The sequence below is a fragment of the Balaenoptera physalus genome (assembly GCF_965194825.1).
Source record: "Balaenoptera physalus genome assembly, chromosome: 14".
Lineage (NCBI taxonomy): Eukaryota > Metazoa > Chordata > Mammalia > Artiodactyla > Balaenopteridae > Balaenoptera > Balaenoptera physalus.
In genome coordinates this window covers 78,678,839-78,702,968 of record NC_138893.1, presented here as the reverse complement: position 1 = coordinate 78,702,968, position 24,130 = coordinate 78,678,839, and the positions used below count along the sequence as shown (strand labels likewise).

The 24,130-nt window shown below is 53.9% G+C and overlaps 1 long non-coding RNA gene across 2 annotated transcripts in view; it reads right to left on the bottom strand.

Moving 5' to 3' along the window:
• Positions 1-23,637, bottom strand: part of LOC309643220 — a 220,438-nt gene extending 196,801 nt beyond the window's left edge. The window contains exons 1-2 of one of the 2 annotated variants that reach the window (XR_014253630.1): positions 23,565-23,637; positions 18,091-18,209 (exon numbers count right to left, since the gene is read on the bottom strand). This is a non-coding gene — a long non-coding RNA (uncharacterized lncRNA). Of the gene's footprint in view, positions 1-18,090; positions 18,341-23,564 lie in introns of those variants that run through there. The other variant, XR_014253631.1, reaches the window with a different exon arrangement.
• Positions 23,638-24,130: the final 493 nt, after the last annotated feature.

Genomic DNA, 24,130 nt, shown 5'->3' with positions numbered 1-24,130 from the left:
CCTACCAGATTTACAACAGCAATGCCTGAAAGACGCTGAACTAACAAAAGCCATTCAGGTGCCTTCCTTCCCCCTTCTCCCTGACCTCCACCCTGAACACTCTCCCTTCCCACTTGCATCTTCCTCCTTCCTTCTTTCAGGTCTCAGCTCAGAAGTCACCTCCTCCAGGAAGGCTTCCTTGGTTGAAGTGCTTCTGCTGTATGCTCCCAGAGCCCCCTGAACTGCTCCCATAGGAGTACCTTCCCCATGGGATTTTCTAGTCTGACTACTTATCTGCCTGCCTATCAGACCATGAGATGTGTGAGGGCAAGACCAAGCCTTCTTCTCATCTCCCACACCCACGATGGTTGTACATAGCTCACCAGATACCTGTGTAACCTTATCTGTATTATCCTATTTGATCCTCCAGCTGTCTTAGAAGGCAGAAAGATTATTATTGATACCCATTTCACACATGGGAAGACGGAGGTCCTCAAAAGGGGAAACAGCTGCCCAGCATCACTTATCAGTAGCAACTGACAGCTGGAGGGCTGGGACAGCGGCGTCTTCATCGATGTCAAGTCTGGTTCTTTCCTGGGGCTCTTGGCACCTCTTGAGTCGAGGACTGGGTTTGAGACAAACTGCCGTGTAGCGGGATCGATTCATCTCAAATGATTAATGATACATTATCTGAACAAATGCTAAGCTCAGGTGCCCCAGCTTTCCAGGCATGGCATATCCCCTGCCCAGCTCTGCTTTGCAGATGGTGACCACCCCCCCCTCCAGCTATGAACCCATCCTGAGATCTCTTTGGACACCCTGCGGAGAGAATCGCAGTCCCTTCTCCACCCTACAGGATGCTCTCTGGCTCCCCAAGGCCAGCCCTCCACCACCCACTTCGTCTCCTGTTTGTGTGTGGCAGTTTCAGTCAATACCTGCCCATTCCAAACACGCCTATCACCCGCACGCATGAGGTTCCCGTGCACGGGGGCTTCCGCTCTGGGGAGCTCCAGGGCTGCTTATCTGGGCTCAGCAAATCCAGCTCTGCATCCCCCTGTGTGGACGCCAACCCAGTGGCCAGTGGTATTTCCCAGAATGTCCACACTGCACGACCGGTGGCATAGCCCCACAGTTCTGCTTCCTCTCGGAAATCCAAAGGCACAGGGGACTGAGGGGGTGGGAGGGCACCTCAAGGAAGGCCCTCCGCCACTGGTGTCCTGGAGCACCTCTCCTGTGTAGTCAATGGCATGGACTCTCAATCACCCTTTAGCCCCCAGCCTAATTGTCACTTCCTCCAGAAAGCCTTCTGTATTACCACCTCGGCCCTTAGTCAGAGGAGTCTTCTAGTTCAATGACACGACTCAGCGTTGTGTCCAGGATGGCCAGGCACAAAAGGCTCCAGTAGACAAGCTCAGGGATTCGGACTTGCTCTTGAGGTCTATGGAAACCACTGAGGAATTATAAGCAAGGAAGGAAGATTAGCTCAGTTGTGCCTTAGGAAGACCCCTCAGTCTGAAAGGTAGAGAAATAGTTAGAGGGAAGAAGCCCCTGGGTGGAGAGAAGCAGCCGGAGACGATGGCAGTGACCCAGCAGGCCAGAGGTGGCGCTGGCAGTAGGGCGGGGACAGTGGCGTGGGAAGGAAGCAGGCAGAAGCAAGGGCGGTAGGAGGACGGACCTCCCAGTGGCTGACAAGATGAAGGTACTTGGGTGACAGGAAGAGGCCAGTGGGGCCCCCAGGATCTTGTCTGGGGGACTAGGATGGGGGTGGGGCACTACTAAGCTAGGACACCCAGGGTGAGGTGAGAATTCCTGGAGATGGCTCCGAAAACTGTGTGTAAATTAAGCAGTGCTGGGACTTCCCTGGCAGTCCAGTGGTTAAGACTCCACACGTCCACTGCAGGGGGCACGGGTTCGATCCCTGGTCAGGGAACTAAGATCCCTCATGCAGAGTGGTGTGACCTAAATCAATCAATCAATCAATCAATCATGCAGTCCTGCTCAAAAAGTATCTTCTTGGCATTTTGTTAAAGAGTTCCGTTGTGTGCAAAGTTGAGCCAGGGATTCCTCGGTCAGCTTCCAGAGCCCTTGTGCGCCCACGTCCTGATTCCTGCCCTGGCTCTGAGTCCCGGCTTCTCTCATCCTCCTTCAGGAAGGATGCTGACCACCCCCATCTCTCAGGAACCTCTTCCTCCTGCCTTTCACCAGCCCCCTGTGGGTTCTGAGCTGCCGAGGTCACCAGGTTCTTTCTCATTCAGGGGACCTCTCAGCTGCACAGTCAGCCTCCTGTGGGGAACACTACATCCATCTCCCCAACCCAGAGAGGAGAGGGCCTGGCTCGGGGCATGGGCCAGGACGGACACCCAGGTGTCCGGACAGCTGGCCCAGGGCTCTCTTTGCAGCTGCATCCTTGTGGTGGGGTAACATGGTGGCTAAGAAGGGCGTTCAAACCCAGCTTAGTGACTAACCAACAGATGCTCTAAGTGATTTGCTTAACCTCTCTGTTCCTGTTCCCTCATTCTTGAGAGGGGACGTCAACAAGAGTAGCTCCCCCACTGTTGGGTCTGAGGATCAAATGAGTGGCTCTAGGAAACTGCTTAGCCTGGCACCTGGTCTGTAGTAGGCGTTCAGGGAATTGCAACGATGATGGCTGTTAAAAATGTCTATGGTGCCCAGGGTCCCTCCCTGGCCTGGGTGAGGGGAAACGCCAGTAACAGTCCAGCCCATGCTCAAGGAGAGGGGAATGAGGCTGCACTTTTGAAGGCAGGAGTGTCAAAAAGTAACGGGCAGGACTTCCCTGGTGGCGCAGTGGTTAAGAATCCGTCTGCCCATGCAGGGGACACGGGTTTGAGCCCTGGTCCAGGAAGATCCCACATGCTGCGGAGCAACTAAGCCCGTGAGCCACAACTACTGAAGCCCGCACACCTAGAGCCCGTGCTCTGCAACAAGAGAAGCCACCGCAGTCAGAAGCCCACGCGCTGCAATGAAGAGTAGCCCCCGCTCGCCGCAACTAGAGAAAGCCCGCGCGCAGCAACGAACACCGAAAGCAGCCAAAAAAAAAAAAAAAGTAATGAGCAAATTTTAAAGCCTCACATTTGGCATCTATGTGTGATGAGATTCAACCTAATTGTCATTAGCCGTGGTGGCAGCTGGTCGAGGGCACAAGCTGGCCTCATCCAAAGTCCTTGCTCTTAAGCACTGCCTCGTGGTGCACCTAGGCCATGTGGCTGAAATCACACACCTTCTCTCTCCAAGGGCAGCAGCAGGAACCTCTGTTATTCCAACACCCCCAGGCTCAGCCCTCAAGGGAGCCAAATCTGCCGCCTCCAGGCCTGCTGTGGGCCCCCCCCCACTGTCTGCTCGCTGAGTCCCCCACTCTGAGAGGCAGCTTTGCCCACCCTGCTGCCCAGTGAAGAATGGCACGCTCCCCGTTCAAGGGCGCTCACTGGCCCTTATCACGGGAGAGTGATGTCTGCAGCGCAGAGCCGCAGATCCTGCTCGCCTGGTCAGCATTCTGCGGAGGGCAGGGAGGCAGCAAGAGACAGACAAACCCCTGCGCTTGACAAACCCCACGTGGCCGGGCAGCCAGGCAGGAGCGGAATGAAATCAGAAGGGAAGGAGGTGAACCTGGCATCCTGACCAGGTGCTGGTGGACACACCGGGCTTCCGCAGGGGGGATCTAAGATGGAGAAAATTTGTGACCTTGGTCATAAAGGGGATTGATTGGCCCGGGACCCATTGTGCCTGCCGAGGTGTGGCCTTGGCTGGCCCTGCTTCCTGGAGGACGGGTGCCCTCAGAGACTTCAATTCACCAAGGTTCAATTAGCTAATAAGTTGTGCTGGGGCGGGAGGAGGCTGGTGGAGGTTTTCCAACTACGAACACCAGAAGAGGTGGCTTCAGGGACCCGAAAGGGCCTGACCGTGACTCTTGTCCATGGGAGGAAGAGGGAACTAAGGAAGACGACGGCTTGGCTTTGGACTCACATGGAGCTGAGTTTAAACGACCTTCTTGGGCAAGTCCCTTCCCCTCACCAAGGCTGCTTCCCCATCTGTCAAACAGGAGTGACAATCCCATTTATGGGGAGCCAGCTACGTGCCAGGCACTTTGCTACCAATCTTATGGGCCTGAACTCATATAATCAGAAGCAGAATCCTAGGAGGCAGCTACTACTATTATTATTAGCATTTACAGATGAGGAAACTCAGGCCCAGAGAATGAAATGACCTTTCACAGGTCCCACTCTGAGTTGCACACCAGGAACCAAACACAGGCAGCCAGCTTGTACCTAAACCCTTGGCCACGCCCCTTTTCTTCCTCTTGTCACAAAATACACTAACAACAGCAAACTAGCAGCACGGTCTATGGGCTGAAACAGTAACAAGAACTTTCCACGGATGAACTCCTTTAATCCTCACACTAAACCCATGAAGTGGGTACCAGTGTAACCTCCATTTACAGATGAGGAAGCTAAGAAACAGAGAAGGTAAGTTACTCACCTAAGTCACCAAGCTCATGGGCGACAGCAATGAGAGTTGAGCCCAGGTAGTCTGGCTCCAGGGTCCTGACCTTGACCTTATGCAAAGGCATGAAAGGGCCTCACCCAGTGTGTAGCACATGGCACGGAGCAGGCTCGGCGAAGGGTTTTTCTACCCTGGGGCAGCCCTTCTCCCTAAAAGGAAGACAGATGTAGTGAACACTGGGGCAGGCTCCCCACGTGCCCAGTGCAAGCCAGGCTTCGGGAGGGTTCGGAGATGCTCTTGGCAGACTCCGAGCTTCCACTGAAGAGGGCACGGGTTCAATCCCTGGTCGGGGAGCTAAGATCCCACATGCCTGCGCAGCGTGGCGAAAAAAAGAAGGAAAGAAAGAAAGAAATGCCTCTGGTTCAGGGAAGATGGAGGGAAAGCCGGGGGTCATGGGCCCCAGTGTGCGGGGGCTTCTTAGCAGAGGTGGGCTGGCAGGCAGGTGGGGCTGTGTCGGGAGAGCACGCTTCCAGTGAACCACTGGGCTGGAGTGAGAGCTGGGAGGTGAGCGGCTATCGGACAGTCGAGGCTAAGGTCGCACACAGAGGTCGGGAAGGACTGTCAGCATCTCCAACTCCAAAACGTCCCACGCCGCCTGGCCAGGGCTGTGGGTCACAGGAAGCAGCCAGCAGGTGGACAGCTCGGGAGAGTGACAGGAAGCAGCAGGCAGCCTTACCCCAGCCTGACGCTCAGCCTCGGGCCAGCCCCTGCCGCTGCCAGGCCAGAAACGCTGGGCCTGACTCCTGAGGGGTCCCACCCTCCTCCCCGCAGCTTTGCTCCCATCCTCCAGCCCTCTGGGGCCCCACCCCTTCAATCATGACCCCAGATCATTGAACTGGAGGTCTGTAATGCTGACACTCCCTCAGAGAGCATTTATCTGGAAAGTCATAAAATCACACCACGCATGGTAATTAACGATTAGAGATGTTTATCCCTCAGCTGGCTCTGGCCTGTGGGAGTCTGTCGTGGGGACAGAGGCGGGCTTCCCTCCGCAGAGTGGAGGTGGGCGGCTGCCGCTGCCAGGTTCTTGCCATCGGAGCTGTGCCAACAGAGGAGGCCAAGCCCTGCAGTCCCTCGCTGGGGGGCCCTGTTGGCGCACTGAGCCATCTTCCCAACAAAGCCGTCCAGAGCTGGCTCCTAACACCTGACCTCTCCGACCCCCATGCCTTTGTATGCACCGTGCCCCTCACCAAGAATACCGTCCTGTCCGTGCCTCAAGGCTCAGCCACCTCCAGGGAGCCCTCCCTGACCACTCTGGGCACAGAGCTGCTCCGTTGCAGGCCATCAGGACTCTCGCCTCCTCTGATCTTCACCCGGATGTGTGCATCCTGTGGCTGCATCCTCATCACTCAGCCAGACCCAATGTTCCCAGAGGGTACAAATTCACTTCCATCCTCCACCCCGCCACTCTCCCGTACCCAGCACTGGACCATGCACCCAGCAGGTCCTCAAAAATGAACCATGACACCAGAGTGTTAGAGTTACAAGGGGACCCCCCTCACCCCCTAGACAATGCTCTGCATGTATGGACATCGGCACCTGGCTCTCGGGAGCAGGCCCAGGCTCCTTCTCAAAGGGACTTGTAGCCCAGACAAGGCCAAGGCCCAATGCACACCAACTTGGAAAATGGAGACCTGGACCAGAAGTTAGGAGCTTCCTTCGCATCTGACAGCATTTTGGGTGGCAGAGCCAGCACTCAAGCCAAGGTCTTCAGGCACCTGGGCCTGGCTCCCCAGGAAGAGTGGTGGCCCACCTGAAGTCACCTGGAGAAGGATGGAGGATCCTGGGCCCCAGGGTGTGGACTGGCTCTACCACCAAATTTCTATGTCACCCCAGGCATGTCCCTGATCACCTGGGCCTCAGGGTGAAGATGATGGGCAGAGTATAAACCTGCCGGTGCACAGGCAAGCTCTGAGTAGGGTAGCCAGGACAAAGCGTCCATCTACCCTAAAGCCAGAAGGATCTGGGTGGGAGCGGGCTCTGTGGCTGAGTGGGCCTCTCATTCCTCCTTAGACACAGGCAGAAACACATGCACTGCCCCTTCTCACCCAGCCTGTCTGGCTCCTTGCAGGCAGCAGCTGCCCATGGCATTCTCAGGGAAGCTGCAAAGACCAGGCCCCCTGGTGCTGGCACTCACCCACCCAGGCCCAGTGCTTCTGTGGACTGAGCCAACTCCCAGGGCAGCGGCCAGCACCCAACCACCCACCCACCTCATAGAGCCTCTCCTACTGGCCTGTGAGTCACTGAGGCCCAAGTATCAGGTCATCTAGTCCAGCCTGGCCCAGAGCCTTGCCCCGAGATGCTCTGCAGGGATGAAAAGGGCCCAGTACTTAGAAAAGTTATGCAGCATAGCTGGTCTTGGAGATCAAGAGCTCATTACAAGTTAAAGGCACAGACAAGGCTTTCAGGAGGAAACAAGACTAGGTTCTTAAACAGCCTACGTATGTGCATGTGTGTGTGCATGTGTTTTATGGGCATGGAGAGAGATGTGTAAAGACACAGCCCAGGCCATTAGCAGCGCTTGCCCTGGGAAGTGAGCATTACAGAGGGTGGTGGCTATTGGCAACTGCTTTATATAGCACTCTATACTTCCCGCTGATCATAGTGAGTATGCATTTCTTTTGAAATTAAATTAATTATTTAAATAAAGTAACGTTAGGAAAAGAAATCTGTTTAACTTTGTTTAACCCAGCAGTTCCCAAACTTATTTGATGATGAATTGTTGCTTTGTGTAACGCCTAGAAGCATCCACTGGAAGTGGGGATGTGCACGAAATATACTCTGGAGAAAGATAAACTTGTCTAGTTTTTGATAGATAAAACCATGGTCCCTTCTGACTCTGGGAACCAGGAAGAGGAAAGGGTTTGCAGAATCCAGACACGGCATCAACCTCGGAGATAGACCGGAGCCCGCAGCTCCCGGAACACCAGTCCAGACGCTGCTGCTCTGCCCGGTCCCCTCTCTGAGTTGGGATGAGCTGCAGGCAGGGGTGGTGAAGAGGGTACAGTGTCACAGGGGAAACACCTGGTACAGAGAGAGTGACAGGACCGCAGAGGAGTAGGGCAGAGCCAGTGCTGCGGGGTAGGCACAAGCCCTCCTGGGAAGAACTGGAAACCAGGAGCCGCCACACGGCCATGACATCCTGCAGCCAAGCATCAAGTCCCAGCTCCGGTCCCTTCCAGCTCCCCAACTCTGGGCAAGTTGAATTTCTCTGGGCATGAAATAGGGGCCAGATGGGATGGTCCCTGCAGCCTGAAATTCCAGGATTCTCGGCTTCACAATGACCACTGTAGGTACGACCCTACGAATTATCACCTCCACTTTATAGGTGATATAACTGAGGCTCAGAAAGGGTAATTTTTTTTTCTTTTTAATGAATGTATCTGCCTTTTTTTTTTTTTTTGGCTGCGTTGGGTCTTCGTTGCTGCCCACGGGCTTTCTCTCTAGTTGTGGCGAACAGGGTCTACTCTTCATTGCAGTGCGCGGGCTTCTCGTTGAGGTGGCTTCTCTTGTTGCGAAGCACGGGCTCTAGGTGCATGGGCTTCAGTAGTTGCAGCACACGGGCCCTAGAGCACGCAGGCTTCAGTAGTTGTGGCACGTGGGCTCTAGAGCGCAGGCTCAGTAATTGTGGCACACAGGCTTAGTTGCTCCGCAGCATGTGGGATCTTCCCAGACCAGGGATCGAAACTGTGTGCCCTGCCTTGGCAGGTGGATTCTTAACCACTGCGCCACCAGGGAAGTCCCAGAAAGGGTAAATGACTTCTTCAAGGTCAGCAGAGAAAAAGTAAAGTCCAAGTCTGCCATCATGCCACCGACCTTCCTACAGGGAGTGCTCTGGTTCTTGGCCTTGGGAACTGCTGCTTGTACCAGAGCCAGCCCCAGAGTCAGACCACCTGAGTTTCTAGTACTGGCTCCACCTCTTACCAGCTCTAAGGTTTGGACCGGTCGAGTAGCCACTCTGAGCCTCAGTTTACTCCTCTGCAATTGGGAATAAGCCCTCACTGGTTACATAGCACAGTCCATCATGTCAAATTCACCATGGGGCCCAGCACACTTAGGTCTTTGGAAAATGGGAGCTATTATTTTTACTATAACTCTATAAATTATCCCACAGTTGAGAGAAAAAGGAGAGGTAGGCACTGAACTCCAGGTGTACTGGCCTGGGGGTTGGGAAATCTGTGTGCCCCAGGCAGATCCCAGGACTCTCTTCTACAGACTGAGTCAACTCCCAGGTCAGTAGCCAGCTTGCTACCCATTCGAGGTTCCCATTTGGAGCCTCCGTTTCCCCATCTGTAACAGGAGGGGCTGGACTGGGTGACCTCTGGGAACACACGGATCTATCATCTGGACAGAGGAAGGTCTCCATGAGATACTCTTTTCCCACAATGGGTTGGAGAATTTTGCTCTCCAGCAGCCTGTAATCCTTTTCTGGGGGATGGGTGTGTGGTTGATGCATTAGGAGAAGGAGGGATAGGTCAGGGACAGGAATAAAGAGAACATGAATGGGGCACTTCCTGTATACCAGGCGCCATCCTAGGAGCTGTCCACAGATGAATGCATTTAGTCCTCAGAACAAGCCTATGAGGCCAGAACTAGTTAACCCATTTTATAGACAAGAGAACTGACATCCAGAGAAATGAAGTCATATGCCCAAGGTCAGAGGGCTGGTGAAGCAGGATTTGAACCCAGTCCTCCGTGATCTTCATGGCTCCATGCTCTAAACTGCTGAGTGGTGCCAGCTCTAGGTCTCTACAAAAGACAGAGACCCAGGGAGGGAGAGATGGGGCAGGGCAACAGGCGCAAAAAGAGCAGGTGCAACGTCCCAGGGCAGCCTGGGCACGTTTTCAGGGAGGGGAGTGGGAATCCCATCTGGGAAACAATCGTTTGCCTCCATCTGGGGCCTGCTGAGTTTCAGAGTCATTGTGACCAGACAGGAATGCACAACCCTCTCCCTGTGGGGCTGCAGAGGGTCCCGCTGCCACGTCACCAGGAAGGAGGCACCTGCTGGCCTGAGAGAAAAGTGGGGCCTGAACTGCTTTGTCTAGTGGCCACTGGGCCCAGGAGATTCTTCGCCTGCCACTGCTTGGTCACTCCAGTCCAGTGACCCCCACTAAAGCCACGCACTCCGAGACGGTTTGCTCCCCAATATCACGTGCAAAATGTCTGTCAGCTCTTGACACTAATATTATTTAAGGCCCAAAGTCTAATGTAAGGCTTCCTTTTAGGGAGATTGTCTCATTTAATAAAACTCTGTCTCTGTTCCCCCAAGGTAAGCACGCTGATGATAACGCATTCCCCGCACTGTGATTTGATCTGGGAATAGAATTAGCACACAGCCTTGCTTCATCGTCAGATTGGTATTTTTATTTTTTTCCCTGGAATAAATAAACAGGAAGCCATCCAGGTGAAAGGCAGTCATCTGCCCCTGGGACCTTTAGTCGCTGGCTTCCTAACTGGGTCACCTCCCATCTTCAGGGCTCACTCATTCATTCTTTCACTGATTCAGTCAACAAGCTGCCCCAGTGTCAGTACCCTAGGCTGTACCCAGGCTCTGAGCTGGGGAGTTGGGGTGTGACTAAGACAGAAGAGCCCTGTCCTCAAGGAACTGACACCTTCATGGTATTGCCCTGCAACCCTCATCTTTCTTTAACTGCTCCCCAGCCTGAGGTGGCACCAGTAGGACTGCCAAGAGAAAATTCAGACTCTCGCTCACACAAAGGCATTGCTGAGAAAGAAGACCTGGGCTCAAGGGCATCCCTGTCCCCACACCACTGTGGCCCGAGGCAAATCACTTGATCCGTTCAAGTCTGTTCATTCCTGGGTGGGAAGGACATAATGAAAACATGGGACTAGAGTCAGACAGAGCCTGGTTCAAATCCCAGCTCTGCCTCCTACTAATCGTGGGACCCGGAGCAAGTCACTTTGCCCTGCAGTGTGGTGCCATCATTTGAGACACGACCTGCTTTACAGAGATGCTGTGAGCAGGGGCACAGCAGTGAGAGAGGAGCTCACCCCAGGAGCCACTGAACTTGCACAGTCCTGAGAGGAGGGGCCCCAGAAATGTCGTGTCCTCTTAAAAAGGAGGAAGTTTAAATGAGATGATGTAGGTCAAGTGCCCGGCTCATGGGAATTACTCAGCAAACTTGCTGTCACCATCGCCACCATCATCATCATCATCAACACTGCTGATATCACTCATCTAGTGAGGAATGAAAGCTCTTTAAAAACTCTAGGGACCTAGACTGGAGGGTGTGCAGGGCTGGCACTAGGCTGGGAATTCTCGCCCTGTAACCACGGGCAAGCCCCTTCACTTCCCTGGCTTGGGTGTCCAGCTGTGACGCAATATCCTTCCTGGCCCTGACGCCCCAGTGCCTGTGAGCAGCTGGGAGAACACGTCGCTCACCCCGCTGGGCCCTCTGTTCATAGTTGACCCAGGGAGGGTCAGGGGCTTGGCAGGGCCTGGGGACTCCCCCAGCCTGGGGACGCCACAAACAAGGTTACACCAGGCCTCGAGCTGAGCCCAGCAGGCAAAGATGGGGTGCTCGAGGGCCCCAGCGGAACGGGGCTCCAGGGCTCGGCTGGCCCTGCTGCTCAGATGAGCTCTCCCTTACTACACATCACTAGAGGTGCCTGAAAAAGGAAAAGAGGTGCCTGGAAAAGGACAGGAGTTCAGGGCTCAAATCCTGCCCCTCCTGACACTCACTGTGGGAGGCACCCTGAGCCTCAGTTTCCTTCTATGACATACGGTGTATCGGTGAGAGTTCTGGCGGAAATGATCACTCAAGAGGGCGACTGAAGAGAGTTTAATGAAGGGGCTTTTTAAAAGTGTAAGCAGTTTTAAAGGAAAGCATAAAGGACTGGTGAAGCACCCCAGGGTTAGCGACAGTGGGAGCTGCTGCCACCCCTAGAATGATTCCAGAAACGCCCGTAGGTTGGGAGCTGCCACGAAGGAGAAGACAGACCAACAGGAGCTGTGGCGTTTGCTAGAGGAACACAGTCATTACTGACCCACGGTCCAGCCGGGAGGAAGCTACGGAATGTTTGTGGATGGAACCAGAGAGTAAGTGAATCAGTGAATCTGATCTCCTGCTGATTTATCCTGAGGCAGATGCCATTTTCCAAATGGCTCCTTCAATAGCTCCCCTCCCACACCCTCTTCTTACAGTAGAACTTTAACACTCCATGAATCTGGGCACAGCTGTGATTACAGCGGAAGTGACACTATGTGATATCTGTTAGGTCATAAAAAGCGATGCAGCTTCCACCTGGCTCTCTTTGGGATGCTCACGCTTTGAAGTGAGCCACCGTGCCGTGAGGAAGCCCAAGCAGCCACGTGGAGAGGCCACACACAGATTTTCCTGTGGACTACCACATCGGAGGTCCCGGGCCACAGTCAGTATCAATTGTCACGCAGGTGAGTGAGTGAGTCTTCAGATTTCAGATAATTCTATCCCCAGCCTTAGAGGTTTCCAGCCCAAGGTCCCAGACACTGTGGGGTAGAGACAAGTTGTCCCTACTGTGTACTTTCCAAATTTCCAACTAATGGAATCAATGAACATAATCAAATGGTGGGTGTTTTAGGCCACAATGTTTGGAGTAGTTAGTTATGTCAATTGTTTGCTTTGGGCCATAGGGACCATGTTCCCGGAGCACGGAACAGGGAGGAGAAGGGTGGAAAAGGAATGTGAGGGGGAAATGGAGAAAACCCAGCAGCACAGATGGCTCATATAGGGCAGGGCTTTTAGGACCCATCCAACCTGGCAGAATCTGAAAACCCATTCTTACACCCAAAGTTAGTTCCACTAACCTGCAGAATTGCCCCAGCTGCCTCAGTAGTCTTTTGCATCTCGAACCTGTGTTCCCCATGCCCCATTCCGACTCAGCCCTGCCCACGCTGCCAGAGAACCAGCACACACCCGCTACCTGGGCACTCCGTCCTTGACCAGTGGACCCGCTGCATACTCTGACTTGGCAGGGGAAAGAAGCGGGCGGCAGGAGGGCCTGGAGTGACAGGCCTCCTCATTCTGCCCTACACACACCAGGCACCTGCACACCCCTTGCCCTCCCCTCACCTGGAACTCTCTCCCCACCACACAACCAACACTACCAGTACCATGACACCTTCAAAGAATTAACCCTCTGCCATGGGCTGCATGTTTCTTTCCCCCTAAACATCATATGTTGAAGCCTTAACCCCCAAAGTGATGGTATTTGGAGGTAAGGCCTTTGGAAGAGAATTAGGTCATGAGGGTGGAACCTTCTTGAAGAAATTAGTGCCCTTATAAGAAGAAGCACTACAGAAATGGTCTCTGCCACGTGTGGACAGAGCAAAATAGGCAGTGGGCTCTCGCCAGACACGGAATCAGCCAGCACCCTGATCTTGGCCTTCCAGCCTCTAGAACTGTGAGAAATAAATGTTTGCTGTTTATGCCACCAGTGTGGGGTATTCATTATAGCAGCCAGCCCAACTAAGACACCCACCACCACTACCACCCTCCCCCTCCCCTGAACCCCGTTCCAAGATGCACATGGTTGTAATTTTCCTGAAAATGCCAACAGGATAATTTGAGGGCACCATCTGAGTAAGAGAGCTAGCATACACAAGATTTGTCTCCCCAGGAATGTAGACAGGTCTGTTCTAAATCCCATGTATACCTTCCATCCGCAGTCCTGGGCAGGGCTCACAGCTGCTTGCTAGGAAATCTTCACCAAGGCCACAAATCCCCCCGCTGCCCTGTGCGTCCACAGCATCTTACGTCCACTCCCCCCAGCCCAAATCTCCCTTTACCATAACTAATAACTTCCCTAACCACGCTGCCACGGGAGCAGGACCCATGTCTTCCCAACACTCCTGACAAAACAATAACCACACTTGGTGTTTCAGTCGCTGCTAATAAGAACATCGCATTTCCTCACTTGATCCTTGCAACATTATGAGGAAGGTGGCTAGCATTATCTCCAGCTCACAGAGGGGACAAGCTCAGAGAGGTGAAGTGACTTGCCCAAGGTCATCGAGGAGGTGGGGACCAGAGCCAGGACTCAGAGCCAGGTCGGGCTCTCCCCACATGCCCACCCCCAGAGTGCTTTATCACCTCTGCAGCTCCAACATGGAGCAGGGGGCTGAGCACGAAGCAGGAACTCGACAAATATTTGTAAACTGAACAAAACCTTAACAAATTCTCGTTGCATGAATACAGCTCTGATACGGAATAGAATCCAAACACCACCAACCACTCCGTGCATTCTGATGCGCTGATGTCTTTTGTTTTTTGGAGGGGTTTTGTTTCCTCCAGCAACGCGAGTGGGCGGCAAGGAGGTACACAGAGTCCCCTGGGGAACTGTTTCTGCACAGCATCTCAAATGTGAGGTGGGGAAACATTCTAGAACAAATAGGTTCTGGTTATCACAACACCACTGAGAGAGAGGTGGGCAAAGACTCCAGATCCCATTTAACAGATGACAAAACTCAGACCCCCAGAGTCAAGGGACCTGTTTGCAGTCACTCAGAGAAGGAGGGCCCACACCAGCTGTCTTGATGCCCATATAGGAGACTTACAATTCCCCGGCTCCCCTACTTCCAAAATGACCAGCTCTGAACACTACAGCCTCGTAAAAAGGATAGAGGGTACGGCTCTAGGGAAAACGTGTGGCAGCCTCACTTGATCAGACGGCCGGGCTCTGAATTCTGGCAGAGACCAAAATGAAGCTTCCTGAGGCAGAGGCCTCGGCACCCCACACACCTCCTCCCACCTCCCCTTCCTCGTTTCTGCACCCAGCAGGCAGATCATCAGATCACGTGGGCTGAATCTCCACAACCAGGCAGCTCTGCAGAGGAAATGAAGGGAACGTCGCAGGCCCTACGCCCTGTCGGCAATTGATGGCTCTGGCTGGGAATGGGGTTCTCAGAGGACTGTGACCCTCAGAGGGGTCTCCTTGCCAGGGAGTGAGTGATTGGAGACCCCCTCAGCCCAATCTCCACTGGAGACTCAGGCCCCTACCTCGGCGATGGAAGGAGGTAGAGTGGACCCAGCCCCGGTCTGGAAGGCAAAGCCCTCTGGTCCTTTGACTTCTTGTGTGACCTTGGGAAAATCACATCCTTTTGAACCTCAGTTTCTCCATTTGTCAAACAGATTCATACTACCCTCTTTCGCTACCTCTGGGGGTAAATGTTCATCTCCAAAGAGAAAATGATAACACTTAACTTTATGCCTATTTACTATTAGCTCCCCCACCCCTGGTGCTGACTCAAGCTGTCCAGGGTGTGTTCTCATGGTCTGGAGGTCAGTCGTCCTGGCCTGACTGATGGTGAGTGCGATTGCCCATGGCAATTGGAATCAGGCTACATCCAAGGGACAAGGTCAAGTCTTAGCTGTGAAGGCAGCCAAGCCAGCTTCTCGGGAGCCGTATTAAGCATCATCACAGAAGGGGGATGAGGCAGCGGGTGAGGAACCACAGAGGTGAGGAAGGTCAGGAGGCAGCAGCAGGGCAGTGAGGCCAACAGCTCAGGAAGAAGCCCTGTTCTTGTCAGGGAGCGTCCACCCCATACAAGGCCTGGCAGGCCACAGCCCACAGAACATGGACCAGGCTGCCAGGTGTGCGTGTGGCCAGAGCCCGGAGGGAGACAGGCCTGTGTGGCCGAGAGCAGACCCAGCACCAGCGCTCTTCAGCCTGTAACTGAATCCTGGGTCAATCTGGGATCAATGTGCTCAGAAGTACCATGTGTATGCACTTGGTTATATCTTGCCTTGTTCCAAGAAAAATGATTTAAAACATATACAAACCCATAAGGGATTTACAAGGATACCTGAAGTACTGCAATAAAACATAAATTAGAAATTGATAAGAAAGTACAGAGGCAAAACAGAGGAAAGGACATTAAATAAGACAGAAATATGACTAGTTCAGAAATGAGGACTACAAAGTTCTAAACATTGTTTCAAAGGATCCAGATTTTAGATCTGAGCTTCCTGGTAGCAACTGCAAAAGGGGAAACCTGCTCAGTTACACGATTCCATGAAATAAAATATAAATATATAAATAAAGCCTGATATTTAGGAAAATCATAACTGCTTCTGATTATAGAGCAGGAATATTTCCTGGCAGTCTTCATTATAAAATTCTACAAATAGACACGAGACAAATCTCATGGAGATGTTTTCTAGGGAGTGACATCATACAAAGAGACAATTCAAGAGAAGCAGTCCTACAGGGACCAAAATAATATGCTATGGAAGCCATCTTCTCCTGGCCTAGGTTAAGGTACAGGCAGATGAGGCTGGGATATTTTAAGCAGGGAGCATTATTGCTATTACTGCTAATAGCATTGGTTGCTACTTATTTATTTATCTAAAATTCTTTTACGCCACCTATACTTACTGAGCACCTAAGTAGTGCCAGGATTGTACAGGGCATTAGAGAAGCAGAGGTGAGCAGGATAGACATGAACCCTGGCCTCCTAGGGCTCAAGGTCTTGGAGGAGAATCTGTAAGTAAACAGGCAGTTACAGACCACAATTCAACAAGGGTCCTGATGGGAAGCCCAGGTCACTCTGGGAGGACAGAGAAAAGGCCTAATGCTGCACATCAGGGAAGACTGCCTGGAGGAAGTGAGGCCTGAGGTGGGCCTGGGAAATACCTGGCAGGTGAAGAAGCAATGGCTGGACCACCAGAAATCAGGATGCCAAAGAACCCATCATTGCCCAGAGATGCCACTGAGAACAGCCTTAGGAGGGGCCCCAGGGGCCAGGCCTGGTTGGGTTGGGTCCCTCACCCAGCCACTGTCAGGATCAATCTCAGGCAGAACTACAAGTGTGGCCAAGCTGGGAACAAATGCCCCAGCATCCTCTCTGGGTCCTTCCAGCTCATGGGTGCTGCCCCTTCCCCTATTCTCAGACCTTGGCCCTGCTACCCAGGAATCATGGATATCAGGCCCTCTTGGTTAGTTCACAGCCAAGACAGACTCAGCTTGGAGAGGAGCAGCAGGCAGTCCTGAGAACAAGCCACTCCCGGATATGAAAACAAACTCGATTGTTTTAGAGCTGAAAGTGCCCTTCGACATCAGCCAGCCCAACTCCCTCATCTTATGGAGGGGGAAACTGAGACACAGAAAGGGGAAGTTATCCAAAGCCACACAGGCTGAGACTCCAGAAGTCCAGAGGCAGGAGAGAGCAAAAGTAAAGAGGAGACCAGGCAAGTCAGCCAGGAGCCCTAGGGGGGAACAAAGAGGAAAATTCCAGAAGAAGCTTGACAAGAGGAGAACAAAGGGCCTATACCTGAGGCCATGGACACGAGCCACATCCAAGATCTGCAGTTTTCTCATCTGTTCAATGGCAATAATACTGACCTGCCCCACAGGGTTGCTGGGGGAACTAGAGGGTACCTTGTAAACTGTAAAGTCCTGTGCACCTGCAGATGGCACAAGGGGCCAGGAAGAGGGTGACTTCAAGGATAATAATGAGCCACACCGATCAGCGTGCTTGCTATGTGCACGGCACTGCTGACAATAACCCTCTGACGAACGTAATTATCACCCCCATCTTACAGACTAAAGAAACTGAGTTAAGTAGCTTGCCCAAGACATCAGAGCTAAGAAGAGGTAAAGCGGGGATCAGGACTCTTAACCACACACAAGAGGGCCTGAGGCAGACCAGATTTGGGAACTTATTTCTGAGAAAGGAGTGGGCAGAGGAAACTGAGCAGATGCAACCCCCAGGAGATACAGAGCCCCCCCCCCACCAATCCTGTACCCTTCCCTGGAGCAATGATTTGCATGGAGAGTGTGAGCCCAGCCAGCTGCCCAGAGGCCATGAGGAAAAGATGGGCTGGGTGGGACCTCTGAGATGACTGCGTGGTACGTCCCAGCTGGCATAGCTGTGCTGGTTATCTATCGCTGCATAACAAATCACCCAAAAAACAGTGGCACAAAAAAATTTACCCTGCTTCCAGATTCTATGGGCCAGGGGTTCAGACAGAGCATAGAAGGGATGATTTGTCTCTGCTCCGTGATGTCTGAGGCCTCAGCTGGGAAAACGAAACAGCTGGAGAGGCTAGATGGCTGGGCTCAGTTGGGACTGTTAACCAGGGTGCCTAGACACGGACTTTCCATGTGACTTGGGCTTCCTCACAACATGGCAGCCTCAGGTCAGTGATTCTTCTTATTTCTTACATGGTGGCTCAGGGCTCCAGGAGCAAGTGAGCTCCAGTGAACAAAAGGAAAGCTGCATGGTCTTTACTGACTTAGCATCACTTCTGCCATTCTCTGTGGAGTGAAGCAGTCACCAATCTGCCCAGACTAAAGGGGAGGGGACATAGAGGTTATTTCTCAATAGGAGGAGTGTTGAAGAATTTGTGGCCATGTTTTTAAACCACCACAATCACCATGGGTGGCCCAGCAGCCTGATAGGGGAGCATGGCAGGGACCCAACCCTCTGTGGCAGATTCACAGAAGCTGAAGGAAGTCACATTCAGTCAGGACGGACCCAGGACCCAGCCAGGACCATCTAGGCCTCCTCTACCTGTGCTGTTGGCCTCTTGCACCCCACCTTTGACTCGAAGCCTCCCCCAGAATGATGACAAGGTTAGACCAGGTACTCACAAAGGCAGGGCTTCATCGCATCTCTGCTATGGCAGGATGACCTTGAGTGAGTCATATGACCTCTCAGGGCCTTGGGCTCCTCACTGCATCATGGTGAACGCTGCCTCGCTTCCAGGTTTCTGGGGAGGAATGGAAGAGAGAACATATGTGAAACCCAGACACCCAGTAGGCTCCCAGGGAACACTGGTCTCCTTCCAGGGAGAATTGGGTGGGGGAGGGGTGTCACATGCAAGGAGAGGATCTGAGTGCCTGACTCACGGGGTTCTTGCCCAAGGACTTCACCAGGGTAGCATGTCTGCACTTGAAGCTACAGCAGGCACCTCTCGGGCCTGTGGCTCCCGGCTCTAATTACAGCTTTCTCGACAGGTTTCCTGTTTGGGATCTGGCAGGGTCCCCTTAGAGGAGCCACGGATAATAAGCAGCTGGTGGCAGAGCCTCCATCCATGGGGACATTGACCCCAGAGCAGGCCTGAGCAGGCTTACCTAGAAGGGCAGAAGGCTCTCAAAATTCCCGGTCTCAATCCTGCCCTATATACGCACACGTACACACACACACACACGACCACAGCCATGGCCACCGGATTTCCTGGTCTCTGCTTGCACAGCTCCAGTGACAAGGAGCTCACTACCTTACAGGCAGCTGGCTGACCTCCAGACAGTACAGATGGTTAGAAGCACATCCCAAATCAGACTGCCCTTCAGCTTCTAGCTGTTGATCCTCAGGTCCTCCAAGGGAAGGAACTGGCATTAACTGAGCCACCAATGCATTCATTTATTAATTATTTCATTCAACAGGTATCTACAGAGCAATTCCTGTGAACCAGGATCTGATTATAGCACCGAACAGAAGTGAAAGGAAGCTCGTGCCTCATGGAGCTGGCCCAATTCTTTGTACCGCCTGCTTTATCCCTTTTATCTCATTTCACCTTCACCTTCTCATGTCACCTCCAGACAACCACATGAGCTGGATGTCCTCATCCCTGCTTTACAGATGAGGAAACTGAGGCCCGGAGTAAGTGGCAGAGCTCGGGTTCAGAGCTGGGGTTCCACAGACCATCACATGGCCCCGAGACCTCTGTCCTAACCAAGCCCCACTTCCTCCCGCTCTCTGTTGGGTGGGGGTCATTCCCTCCAGGGTACTCCTCCCCGCAACCCTCCAGGGTCCACCACCTCACAAGGAAGTAGAAAGATCAGGAGCCATGGGGATGACTGTTCCCACCCCGCCCCAGATTTGGGGATTCCAGGTCTTCTACCACGCCCCGCCCCCTTCCACCGATTGCAGGCTAGGCTGCTCAGACCCTCCCTCGGCAGCGGGTGCCTGGAATAACTGGGTGCTCTGGGAGCGCTGGCAGGCCTTTCTAAGTCCCTCATCCCCGCCCACCCTGCCCATCACCAACTCCGAGTGCCCATACGTGACCCACGAGGTAGAGCGAGCCCACGGCGCAGGCACTAACACAACACGGCTCCCCAAATGAGACAAGTTCTGCTTCTGTGCACTGATCCAGTTTTACAATCCAGAAACTAGAAAGGGGCTAATTTAATTTCAACATACAAGGAAGCTTAGTGTTGCTATGGAAAGTAAACTTTATCCTGAGTTATGCAGGGTGGGAACAACCATCTTCTCAGAGCTCAGGGCCCTTAAGGTCTCAGCCAGCCTTGGCCACATGCCTCTCCGTTCCACTTTGAAGATGTGCCCAATCATTTCCCAGGGCCCAGAAAACTCCCTCTCCTCTCTGCCTCTCCAAAGATGCCCATCTGCCATGGCTCCATTCACCTTATATGTCTTCCAGGAAGCTGCTCTCGGCCCACTCGCTCTCCTAGTTCCCGCTGCTCCAGCTCCCAGCTCCCAGGACTGAGCTCTTGGGCCTGGTGTTCGGCCTTTGGCTGATTGCTGGGTCCCTGAGGCATTTGTCAGGTTGAGGAGCCCGTGCAGGGGTCATATCAGGAACGATCTAAGACACCTATTCTTTCAGGGGCTCTGCAAGGTTGGAAGGTGTTATTTGCCTTATTTACCCTCTTCCTTTTGCAAACATACAGTGGAGTTTTCCAGCGGCTTCAACAGATTGAATGCAGAAGCAGACATGAGAACCCAACCGTCTTCTCTTAAGTGAACCATTTTTTAAAAATATTTATTTATTTATTTATTTTGGTTGTGCCAGGTCTTAGTTGTGGTGGGCGGGCTCCTTAGTTGTAGCATGCGAACTCTTAGTTGCGGCATGCGAACTCTTAGTTGCAGCATGTGAACTCTTAGTTGTGGCATGCGAACTCTTAGATGCGGCATGTGAACTCTTAGTTGTGGCATGCGAACTCTTAGTTGCAGCATGCACATGGGATCTAGTTCCCTGACCAGGGATCAAACACAGGCCCCCTGCATTGGGAGAACAGAGTCTTATCCACTGTGCTACCAGGGAAGTCCCAGGAAACCATTAAAGAGAACTGTGAAAACATACAGTGGTACCACTCTTAAATTTTTTCATTTTAGAAAATAGTTATTTCTCCCGAAAAATATGTTAATGGTTGATATGTAATGATTTATTGTCATTGTTCTTCAAGAATAAATATTTTATGATTTCTCAGATTCATTTTGAATGTTGTAAATATCAATAGACATAACCCCATAAACAAAAACTCTTTTGGGTCCTCGGTAATTTCTAAGAGAATAACAGGGTCCTGAGACCAAGTTTGAGACCCTCTGGGTGAACGGAAAGTGCCTGTCCAACCGCCCCTGACTGCACGAGGGCTGGGGCCTGACAACGCGCAGCTGGGGCAGGGGACCTGGCAGGGTGGGAAGCTGACCTTGAACTGGGAAATAAGTGATTTGGGCAGGCAGCTGGGGGAGAGGGCCTGAAAGGAGGCATGGACAGAGGCCCAGTGGAGGGTGGAGCTTCCAGGCAGCCGCATCCGTGAGGAGCAGGGGTCCAGCACAGACACACAGAGAGGAAGAAGGGAACGTGGGAGCTGGTGTGGGACAGACAGAGCAGAGAGCTGGGAAGGAGGAGGCCCGCTGAGGGTGATGCCAGCACTGCAGCCCCGGGGGTTCTCTGCTGCACGGGCCCCCAGCTCCTGTGGCTCCACACCGCAGTCCCGCCTTCCCTGCAGCCCAGGGAACTGGCTCACCCCACGTCCCCACGATGTTCCTCTTTTCATTCAGCCCTCCCTTACTCGAGGTCAGCTGAGTACCTCTGTGCTTTGTCATCCTCAGAGCCCAACCAAAATAGCCTTGAGTTCTATCCTAGCTCTGAAACCCTGGGCAAGTGCAGAGCATCCGTCCTCTTGTTGTCAACATGGAGATGGTAGGTCCAGCTCACGGCTCAGGGGAGGACTGACATCAGAACACACGCGGGAGCCTGGCACGTGCTGGGCCCTCAACAGGTGCAGCTAATATTAGTATGCTTGCTCCTGCCTCGATGGCTACTGTTATTATTAGTGGTGGTATTAATATCCCAGCAGGAAATGATCTTCAAGGTCACAGAGCTGCCGATGTTACTGAGGGACAAACAGGAAGGCCAGGAGCAGTCAGAAGCAGAGCTGGAGTCAGAAACCCAACGCATTCCAGTGAGACTGAAAGCTCCTGGGGGCCAGGGACATGCCAGCAATGTCCACAATCACGACTCCATCCATTCCTTCTCTCCGCAGTTAATTTTTGGACACATCTCATGGGCCAGGCACTAGGCCAGGTGCTGTCTGCCCGTGGGCTTGGCCCCAAATTGGTTCAATCAATGTTTGTAGATCAATCCATGGCCTCTCCCATCTGGCTGGCCACTGGGAATCTAGGCCAGGGGTGGGGTTTGGAAAGGATTCCATGAGCCATCCCCCGACCAGCAGTAACAAAAACACAGCTGTTACTCCGAGCAGATCCCACTCTGGGGCCCTCTGGGGCTGAAAAAGGCCTGATTCCTCACCCTTTTAGCTAGGTAGAACACAAGGTCCGGAGAGGACTCACAGCCAGGTCTGGGAGAGCCAGGGGACACAGGCTTCTCAGTACAGGCTCTGGATTCCAGAGTGTGGCCAGGGATGGCCATGGAGGGCTCCAGCAGGTGGACACTGGCCAGGAGCCTGGACACTGGTCAGGACGTGCCTGAGAGTGGGGAGCAGAGACCAGGGTCCTCATGGGCAGAGGACAGGGTCCGCGGTGGGGGGAGTCTGTTGGTGCAGCCATCCCAGAAACCAAGCCCCTGGAACAGCCACTTCTCCCGCCCTCTGCTCAGTGGAGCACCTTCACACTAAAACAGCGGGGCATCCATGCTGGACGAAGCCGGCTGTCTTGAAAAGGAAGGAAGATAGAGCGTGGGTCTGGCAGAGCCACCCATCCTAGCCAGGGGTCAAGTGTGGAAGAGAGGCGGGGCCTGGGAGAGCACTCGCTGGGGAGGAGGTGGGCAAGTGGACAGTTGCAGGGGGCAGGGGGCAATGTGGCTGAGGAACCAGCTTGAGCTGAAGCTAGGAGCCCATGGGCTCCTGGAAAGGAGGGTGGAGCCGAGGGCACCCGGGTTGCCTATGGCTGGGACCCTGCCCTCCCTCTCTCCCCACCCCTTACTCCTCATCCCAGCTGGAGTCAAGGAGTGTCTTCCCAGCTGGATGTGAGTCTCCCTGAAGGCAGACCCTGCTTGTCTTGCTCACTTCCAAATCCAGGCCCTGGCCCAGAACAAAAGCTCAGCAGGTCTGCGGAGCAGGTGGCTGCAGAGGCTGGCCGTGAGAGCCCGGGACACCGAAAGCAGAGCCCTGACTCCAGATGGGTCTGTTTCTAAGAGGCTTTGCCCTTGTTTCCTGATTTGTTCTGGGTGTTACAACCCAATGGAAAAGAGGGTGGTGGAGAGGAGGGCCTGGAGGGGGGCGACCACCGGGCAGCCAGGTGCCAGCAAGACCCAGGCGGGGTGTCAGGGCCCCACCCCACAGAAGCTCTGCCCACAGCCCCAGACCCCCCCACCCCGGGGGCCGACACGCACACCGGGAGGAAGGATGCAGCACCAGCGCTGCCCAGGGGCAGCAACTCTTGTGCTATCCCTGAACACAGGATGGAGGGAAGAAAAGGGGGCTTTGCTCAAAGAGCCCCTGGGTGGGGTTGGGGGGAGCAGGAGGTGGGCAAAATCCCCCTTGGTTGGCACCCAGCAGGCCTGAATTCAGGACCAGTGCCACCTCCAGCTCCCTGGATGGCCTTAGCCAAGTCGCTGGCCCAACGTCTCTGAAGACCCTAAGGGGGCTCTGCCATCAGGCAAGGCCCACAACTAGGTCTGTACCCCCAATCTCCCACACACTCTCACACACACACTCACGCCCTGCACGGGCTCCTGCCTGCCTGCCGGGGAAGGGAGGAGGCAGCCCAGGCAGCAGGCCCGCCGCAGGGCCCCTAACAAAGGCAGAGGGGGTTGGGCGGACGTCGGCAGCCAAGAGCACTGGGGGAGGGGGCCCGGGCTGGGGAGGGATGTGGCTCAGAGCCGAACAGGCCACCAGCAGCTGCAGCATCTGCTTTTTCTCACCTCTGAAGGGAATCGATTTGTCTCTGACTGATTTCCCTGACGTCTAGTTTTCTTCTCCGCCCGGCTGTCAGCCCAGCCACTGTGTGCGGGGAAGCGGGGACGCGCCCTGGCCGCCCGCCTGCCCACCGCTCCCGCGCACACCGCCGCCCCCCCACACCGCCCCGCACGCTCACCCCACACGCCGCACAAGCACGGAGAAGCCCACGCCCCCCAGCAAAGCAGCCACCCTCCCAGAGAGACATGCCCACGGCCAGACAGACAGACACACCCAGACAGACACACACACCACAGCACACACACACACTCCCACCCACACCCACACCACAGTCACCCTCCCAGACAGACACACCCACAGACAGACACACACATCTCCACTCTCACGTTCCCCGGCACCACAGAAGCACTAGCACCCACACACCCACCACGCGCGCACACACACACACACACACACACTGCATCACCCTCTCAGACGGCAAAATGGACCTGTGCACACACAGCACACTCACCCACACGCTCCCACTCTCCCAGACAGCACAGCCGTGCCCACACACCACACATCTGCCCAG